This window comes from Danio rerio, chromosome 25 (genome assembly GCF_049306965.1).
Source record: "Danio rerio strain Tuebingen ecotype United States chromosome 25, GRCz12tu, whole genome shotgun sequence".
Lineage (NCBI taxonomy): Eukaryota > Metazoa > Chordata > Actinopteri > Cypriniformes > Danionidae > Danio > Danio rerio.
Window position 1 is genome coordinate 32,068,450 of NC_133200.1, and position 9,517 is coordinate 32,077,966.

Here is a 9,517-nt window from a genome sequence, read left to right on the forward strand (position 1 = left end):
TATGTGGTGTCACTGATTGGATCCAAGACCAGTGACAAGATGATCCCAAGGTTTCCATATCCTGGACCAGGCCGTATCCTGAGCAGCTGCTGCGCTGGTCATGGAGGAGTGGAGAACATGAGACTGATTCCAGTGACGCTCCAGGGACAAAGAAATCTTCGCTGAGGCCAGTTTCCAGTCTCCGCCGCTGAGACTGCAGCTCTGCACCAGACGTTTGGCCAGCGGAGAAATTAAAATGCTTGTGCCCAACCCTCTCTCTCAAGGTTTTTTTTCTACACTCGCCAATTGGTGAAGTTTTTTTCCCCTCTCTACTGTTGCCTCTAGCTTCCATGGTTTGGGATCGGTAGAGCTACGCATCGATGGGTTTGCTCTTCAGTGTTTGGACTCTCAGTAATGATTTCAAACCAAAATGAACTGAGCTAAACTGAACTGAACTTAAACACTAAAAAACTGAACTACTCTGTTCCAATTTACTATGACCATTTATGTGAAGCTGCTTTGACACAATCTACATTGTAAAAGCGCTATACAAATAAAGCTGAATTGAATTAATGTGGTTACTGATCTAAAATGTTTTTTTAATGTCTGTGTAAAAACTAAAACTTTTTTTCAAATTCGAACACAATATATTTTGTTTTAAGAAACATTAAAAATATTTTGGAACAGTAAACATAATAATTAAAATGAATTGTTTCTAAACTGCGGTATACCTTGAAAACGAATATAGTCCCATGCCTAGGTAGATCTTTAAAAATAATTTTTATAGCCTCACAGAAAGTCGCTGGTTCGAGCCTGGGCTCAGTTGGCATTTCTTAGTGAATTTTGCATGTTCTCCCTGCGTTTGCGTGGGTTTCCGGTAAGGTTGGCTGTAATGGAAATTCATTTTAGATAAACATGTGTAGTGGAAACTTACAGCAGAAACAGCGGAGCACCTGATGCACGTACAGAATGGGCCTTATTAGGATTTGACCTTGCAACCAGTACAAACTAGATAGAACAGTGAACACACTTTGCTTCAGTGTCTCATTCTGTAGAAACTGTCGTCAGAATGGGCAGTATTAGGGTTTGACCTTGTAAGCAGTAAAAACCAGATAAAAGGGTGAACACACTTGACTTCAGTGTCTCACTCTGCAGAAACTGTTGTTGCTGTATGACTGTGACCTTCTTTGCAAAGAATAAAACTTTAAAAAGACATTCCGAGTAAGACTTTGTTTCTTGACCACAGAGAGCGCCTCTTTAAAGAAAATTGCCACTACAATTTGGTGTCAGAATAGTGGGATGTCTTGGAGGAACTTTTCCGGACCCTGCGGACGGTGACTGATCATCCTGGGACTTCGTGTCACAGCCCTGCCCCGCTCGATTGAGGGTTGAGGGGCCGACCGCAGGGCTCGGAGGGGAACCCCACTGACATCTGGGAAAAAGAACTCAAGTGGCATCTGAACTCTCTGGTAAGAGACAAATTCTTTGTTTGTTACTAAAAGAAAATTGAACAGTTTTGGGCATTTGATTAGGCAATTAAAAGGGTTTTTCACTGTAATTTGGGCCATCACCATGCTGGTAGATCTGTCTCTGTGGGATAGCAGCGTGATTAATGCAAGTGAGATCTGACATCAGGTGGGGATCGAGACCTTTTTACAAGTGAGATCTGGCGTTTAGCTGAGATCAAGACCTTACACAAGTGAGATCTGGCGCCTGACTAAGATCAAGACCTTTTTAACACGTTTGGCTAGCTAACTGCGATTTACTCCCGGGAGGGGGTTGAAATCAGGGGGCTGTGCGATTTACTTCCAAAAAGAGGTTGAAATCTAGGGCTGTGCGATTTACTTCCGGAAGGAGGTTGAAATCAGGGGCCAAGCGATTTACTTCTAAAAGGGGGTTGAAATTGGGGGCCACAAAATTAGAGCTGGAAAGCTTAACTTTTCGATTTTAGGTGAAAAATCGAAATCTGTTGGAGACGTCCGACAGATTAATAGGTACCGAAAAAGTCCAGGGGAAAGATTGTTGCCAGCATGGGGAAGTCTCAAAGCAAAATAAAAAGATATGATACACCGGTGTTTTGGAATATGGGAAATTTATACGGAATAAGAAAAAAATAGAAAAAAGCATGCAAGAGATAGGAAAACAATCAGGTATCACAAGTTTCTAAGGGAAAAGGAATGTTGAGTGTTACTAGGTTAAACATAATGAAAAAGCAGATGAGAAGGCAGAAGGAAAAGCAGGTTGTCTTTGGGAAAGGCATGTGCGTGTCGTGTGGAGACACTGTTGATTGTTGGCTCAGGGAGGCAGATAAGAGGCAAAGAGGAAAATGCTTCAGAGGCAGCTGGCATGTAGGGAAAAGAATGAAGGAGATAAAGTGAAAGAAAAATGTGAATGTGTGAATGAAAGATTAATTAGCACCACTAATCCTTTCTATACATCTGTTTCCATACATGTACCGCCGTACCATCACTATCCCGTGGCTGAGCTGCGAGCCCTGAGAACTGACCCAAACCTCAACTGCTACTGTCCCAGAAGACCTCCGACCGCACCAACGAAAGTGGCCAACAAGTGGCCAACCAAAGATCCAACCAACACCTGACAACCAAGTTCAAAGGTGACAAAGGTGTCAAGGGGGAGAAAGATACTAGATGGAGAAACTGGTATGTGACATATGGCGATGAAACCTGCAGAGCCTGTCGTGCACGTGATGTGAACCGGTACCAAATGTCTGCGCTTGCAACCGAGATGGACTTTTGGTTAAGGATTGACCCGAAAGGCGCTAACCAACAACGAGGAGCTGATGTGCGGAGAGGGAAGAGCAGAATGGAGAGGGTCTGGGCAAACAGCCAACAGCTACAGTAAAGGGAAGTGAACATTTTTTTACTAACATGTTTAAATGCAGACACATTTTTATACACACATATTCACAAACACTGACAAACTGGCTCTCTGCAATGAAGGAAAAGCTTGCATTTCCCACTGTAAATTTGACATTGTTTTTAATAGTGAAGCATTTTTTTTAAATATGCAAAATATTCTATGTTGATTGAGAATACATTGGTTGAGTTTCTAGCTGATAGTGGAGCTAGCATATCTTGCATACGACCATGTGACCTGCAGTGTGAAATACCTTTAACAAACAAATTTCACAAGTCTCTGTCTGGATCTGGTCATACAGTGGTTGAGCGATTTACAGCTCCGCTGACCTGTGAGACAGAGGGGGGTAAAATTTTCAGACATGCATTTGTTTGTTCACCAAAATGCCCTGTTCCTATCCTCGGAAGGGACATTTTGTGTAAACTAAACTTGATTTTAACAGCAGATTCCACTGGTGTGAGAGTGATTGAAGGAGAGGAATTTTGTTGTTTACAAATTGAATCACAAGCACCGAAGTGGGCTTATGAATGGCTGGTTGAAAACAATGAGTGGGCTAATTCAATTTGCAAATTGGCTGAAGAACGTGTAAAACCTTTTGACAGGGATATAATGTCTCCTGGTGAACTGCATTGTACGTCACATGTCGTAACTGATAGGGATGCAGAGTTTGAAAAGGCTTGGTTTGAGGCAAATGTGAATGAAACTTTGATTTTAGAGAAAATGTACTGCAAGGATAGTCTGTGTGCAGTTTCAGTGTCTCTGTCAGAAAAGCAGCGTTCATTCTATCTCATGTCAGCACAGGCTGTGCCTCACATATCAGTTTGCAAGGGTAAACATCAGTCTTGGGCTGATTTAGGCCCGTTTGTGAAGCAGTGTCTTGAAGTCAAAGATTGGATCAGCAGAGAGGGAGGGGTAGAATGGAGCGCGTTCTCGCAGGCCTTTAGGGTGGACAGTGAAACTGAAACAGCTGTTTCAAGAACTGTGACTGCGATTGACAAACTTTGCGTAAAGAATTCTTGCATGGTTGACTTTAACGCTGCAGACATACACCCAGCTTTAGCAGAAATACCAAGTGAATTGTGGGCTAAAAGCAAATATGATGTTGGTTTAATCAAAGGTTGTGATCCAGTGACAATCATTGCAAAATCTGATTACAGACCATGCCAACAACAATATCCTTTGAAAAGGGAAGCCATTGAGGGCATTACCCCAGTACTTGAGTCTTTACTGGAACAGGGCGTTATTGTACCATGCAACAATTCTGAGGTTCGCACCCCTATTTTTCCTGTTAAAAAGATAAGGGAAAATGGGATGCCTACTAAATGGCGTTTTGTACAGGATTTTTAAGCAGTAAATGCAGCTGTCAAACAAAGGGCTCCATTAGTTCCAAATCCGTACACGATTTTGTCACAAATTCCTGAAAAATCACAATTCTATTCAGTGGTTGATTTGGCTCATGCATTTTTCAGTCTGCCAGTGGACAAAGACAGCCAGTTTTGGTTTGCATTTAATTTCAATGGCAAAGGCAACACCTTTACACGTCTGTGTCAGGTGTATGTTTCACTTTATACAACGAAGCGTTGTTAAGAAGTTTGGAACCTCTGACCCTGACAGCTGGAACTGCTTTGTTACAGTATGTTGATGACCTGTTGATATGTGCTGAGAATGAAGAGACGTGTGTGAAAGACACTGTGACTGTTCTTAGGCATTTGGCTAAGGAGGGCCACAAGGTCAGTTTGACAAAATTGCAGTTTGTTAAACAAAAGGTAACATTTTTGGGGCACGTCATTACACCACACAGCAAATCTCTGTCTGAAAAAAGGGTGAGTGGTATAAAAAATGTACCAAAACCACTAACGAAAAAAAAACAAATGTTGTCTTTTTTAGGTATGTGCTCATATTGTCGCACATTTATTCCAAATTATGCAATTTTGGAACAACCCTGAGAGCCCTAACATTAGGGAAGGGGATGAAATCCACTGATAAACTAGAGGGGTCGACAGAGGCAGAGCAGGCATTTGTAAACATGAAATTACAAATGGCTGAAGCCCCTGCATTAGGTTTACCTTACCAACAAAACCATTTGTTCAGATGGTAGATGAGAGAAATGGGTTTATGACGTTATTGCTCCTACAGGACCATGGAGGTAGACTGTTAAACAATGTACTGGTTTGAATGCAGCTACTATTCTTCCTACTGAGGAAGATGGGGAAGAGCATTGTTGTTTAACAGCACTTGAACAGGTGTGTACACCACCACCTGACCTTTCTGACGAACCACTTGAAAATTGTGACAATGTCCTCTTTGTGGATGGGTCAGCATTTTAAGATCCACAAACAGGCCAGAATAAAGTTGGTTACGCTGTAACAACTGAATTTGATGTGGTGACCTCTGGGAAATTGCCAGGGCACTATTCTGCACAGGCCGCAGAGCTTGTGGCGTTGAAAGAGGCATGTAAATTGATGGCAGAAAAAGAGGCTACCATTTAAACTGACTCAAGATATGCATTTGGGGTAGCTCATGATTTTGGGGCTCTGTAGAAACACAGAAAATTACTAAAATCTGATGGTCGACCAATAATCAATGCTCCTTCAGTGGCAGCGCTGCTGGATGCAATTTTACTACCTGACAAACTGGTCATTTGTAAATGCGCAGCGCACTCTAATAATAAAGATTCTGTTTCTGTAGGTAACTCCAGGGCAGATGGAGCAGCAAAAGTCGCGGCGTCCCAAGACAAGGACAACTCTGAATGTTCTTTGCTATCTGTTGGTGATAACAATGACGTGTGTTCTTCTTTGCAGGACATGCAGACCTTTGCGACGTGGCTGGAGAAGAACAAGTGGAGACAGTCTGGCTGTGTGATGAAAGATAATGTGTGGAAGTGTGCTGAGGGCAGGGCGTGTTTAACAAAACATTTTTTCCAACATTATGCAAAATTACTTCACGGTAAAGATCATGTGTCAAAAACAGCAATGGTTGCGCAAATGAACGAACTGTGGTTCACAAAGGGGTTCACTGCATTTGCGGACAATTTCTGTAGACGATGTGTAATTTGCAACACACATAATGTGGCCAGAGCGATAAAGGTTCCACGATCATCTCATCCACCTCCAACAGGGCCTTTTGAATATTTGATGATGGATTTCATTGAATTGTCCCCATGCAATGGGAAAAGGTACTGTTTGGTGATGGTTGACATGTGGTCAAAATGGGTTGAAGTTTTTCCAACCTCAAAACAAGATTCGGCTGCGGTAGCAAAAGCGTTACTGACTGAAATTATGCCGAGATGGGGAATACCACGGAAAATAAGTTCAGATAATGGTACTCATTTTGTTAATGAAGCAATCAAACAAGTGGGCCAATATTTGGAAATTGATTTGAGAACACATTGCAGTTACCATCCGGCTTCAGGTGGAGCTGTTGAAAGAGAAAATGGCATCCTGAAAAACAAATTGGCAAAATGTTGTGAAGACACAGGGCTTACATGGGTTCAAGCTTTACCCATTGTCCTAATGTACATGAGAATGAGAAAAAGATCAAAAATGAATTTGAGCCCATTTGAAATTCTCTTTGGTAAACCACCGCGTGTAGGTGTGAATGGGGGTAAGCAGCAGCTGCCCTCAACAGATGTGTGTGAGAATGACATGTTGAATTACTGTAAAGAAATGTCTCATGTGTTGTCCGATGTTTGTGTGCAGGTAAAGGCCGCACTGGGGAAGGCTGCTGAGAGACCACTGCACAGTCTGAGGCCTGGCGATTTCGTGGTGATCAGGGACCTGAGGAGAAAGAGCTGGAGAGCGAAACGCTGGCTGGGTCCATTTCAAGTGCTACTGACCACTGAGACAGCGGTGAAGGTCGCAGAGCGGGCGACGTGGGTGCACGCTGGGCACTGCAGAAAAGTTCCATCACCTGAGAAGGATTCCATGAGGGAGTAGGAGAGAAAGAGGGGCTCTGAAGCTGTCTGAAGAAAACAGCAGGCTGCTATCTGAGTGAAGCAAGGTCACAGCTGGGGAGAAACAACAAGGTCAAGAGGTGTGTGTGAGACAGTAACTTCTGAATACAACACCAAGCAGCAAGAAGATGGAGGAGAAAGCGACCAAAAGAGAGGTGAATAAGCTGTGATTGACCATCGCATTAAAGATCTGAAGATGAACGAAAAGATTCGATGGCATCCATTCCGAGTGCCAGGTATGTGTGGGCTGAAAAAAAAAAAAACATGTTGTGGCTGACGTTACTATCATTGACATTATGTTACGTCATCTTCCTTGCTCTAGAACTGGCAATGGAGCATGTGGATTGAGACAAATCACACTGATGTTGCTATTATTATCACTGAATGTTCTGTTGTTTTCATTAACCTGATTCCAGGAAACCATTTCTGACATTGTAGCCGACATGAGAATGGCCGTAAAAGAGCCTAAGAACGCTAACAACTGATGGCTAGATTGGCTGTCATTTAAGTGGGGAAACTGGATCTACTGGGCCTTTACTGTGGTGTTACCTGTATTGGGGGTGGGTCTAGTGATATTATGTTGTCTGCCATGCATATTCAGATTTGTATCATGGTCAGTGGGCAGACTAGTTACATCTACAACATCCCATCAGATGGTAAGGATGGCCGTGAATGAAGAGGGTATAAACATTGATATGGGTGATGATTTTGATTATGACTTTGACGATAGCAGCAGCTACATGGATATGGATAAAGAAAAACCGTAAACAAATTGAGAACAAAATTTTAGGTGACAGCTGTTACTTAATTGGGAAAATATTAACGGACCTGACTTTTTGAAATTTGAGATAACTATCTGCTTGCTTATGTGTATTTTGGGTCTATCCAAACAAAAACAGCAAACTGCATGAGTTGGTATGTTCTGTAACAAGTCTTAAAAGAGTGATCATTTGCATGAAAATCGAGAGAAGAGTGTAAATGTGATGTATGTTTAAGAGTACAGAAACAACAATGTGTGTTTGTTGTATGTTTGTGAGTGTTATTGATGAATTGATCATGTAGAGTGTTAGTAATTTTTTAACTGATTGAAGAAATGCTTTCAGAATTTTGTTGTGTGAACAAATCAATAATGTGAAAATAACAGGCAATTTCTGTGATTTGAACCTCTGAGGGGTGACCGAGGGTCTGATTTCGGTCAGGAGCGCAATAACAGTGATTATTCGTTTAGCCCGGCTCCCAGGGAAGAGGGATGTTTTGAAAGGTAACTCTTAATGGGGAAACTATATTAAGAAGAGGGTTTAAACATCTCTAGTGTATTTGATGTGAGCAAAAACCTGTTAAATGATTAACCAGTGTGATTTTAGAAATCAATTGAAAAATGAATTTAATAATGAGTTATCAATGAATGATAAAAAGAGAGGAATTGTAATGGAAATTCATTTTAGATAAACATGTGTAGTGGAAACTTACAGCAGAAACAGCGGAGCACCTGATGCACGTACAGAATGGGCCTTATTAGGATTTGACCTTGCAACCAGTACAAACTAGATAGAACAGTGAACACACTTTGCTTCAGTGTCTCATTCTGTAGAAACTGTCGTCAGAATGGGCAGTATTAGGGTTTGACCTTGTAAGCAGTAAAAACCAGATAAAAGGGTGAACACACTTGACTTCAGTGTCTCACTCTGCAGAAACTGTTGTTGCTGTATGACTGTGACCTTCTTTGCAAAGAATAAAACTTTAAAAAGACATTCCGAGTAAGACTTTGTTTCTTGACCACAGAGAGCGCCTCTTTAAAGAAAATTGCCACTACATTGGCCATTTTAAAAGTGGGGTCAATAGAAATCTGCTCTATCATGGAGCCAGGACTAGCAGAATGTCGATTAATTGCAGTTTCAGTTACTTCTGTATTTGCTTCATGAGGGAGAGCGGGAAGTTGCCGCTTGATTGAGAGCACAGAATGACAATACTCTAAAAATATAATCAATAATCTGATGGAGGTTTTGAGCTAAAACTTTAGACACATTCTGAAGACACAAAATACTTATCTTAAATCTTGAAAAGAGTAAAATATGTGCCCTTTAAATATACAGCTGACATTTTTATTGGTAGTTCTGTGTAGGCGGACGTTTTTTTTTTTAATTTATTATTATTTTTTTTATTAATGTCAGGGTAACAATAACATCATAGAAATGCAAGAGTGTACATGAGTTTTACAGAGGAGCAAATAATCAAGTAAGCACATAAAAGAGAAAAGATAACAACAATAAAAAGAAAAACAAATAATATTACCTTATGTGTTAAGAAAATTAAAAAAGGAAAATAAGTTAACCGTTCTAATGGCTTTAAGATTTTTAGAGGAAGCAATAGTTCTAATGTACTGTTGAATTTCCTTTTCAAAAACAATAAAACAAGGTATACGCTGAGAGAATTTACAGCGGTGTATATGGCATTTAGCAAGGATTAAAAGGAGATTAATAATGAAATATTCCTTACTTTTATCATCAGAAGCATTAAAAAAACCCAACAGGATATCCTTAAAAGATAACAAGAATCCTGGTAATATTTTACGATGAATATCTAAAGAAAGTTCAATCCAAAAGCATTGTGTATGAGGGCAACTCCAAAAAAATGTTTCATTGGGTATATTACAGAACGAGCAGCATGTATCTATATCTGATTTAAATCTTTTTAAAAATGTCTTGGCTG

The 9,517-nt window shown here is 40.8% G+C and overlaps 1 long non-coding RNA gene across 1 annotated transcript; it reads left to right on the plus strand.

Annotated features, from left to right (window-relative positions):
- The first annotated feature begins 1,261 nt into the window (after window positions 1-1,261).
- On the plus strand, window positions 1,262-8,559 carry LOC141374973 (uncharacterized). Its single transcript, XR_012400480.1, has 2 exons — window positions 1,262-1,448; window positions 6,555-8,559. It is a non-coding gene; the product is annotated as an uncharacterized lncRNA (long non-coding RNA).
- Window positions 8,560-9,517: the final 958 nt, after the last annotated feature.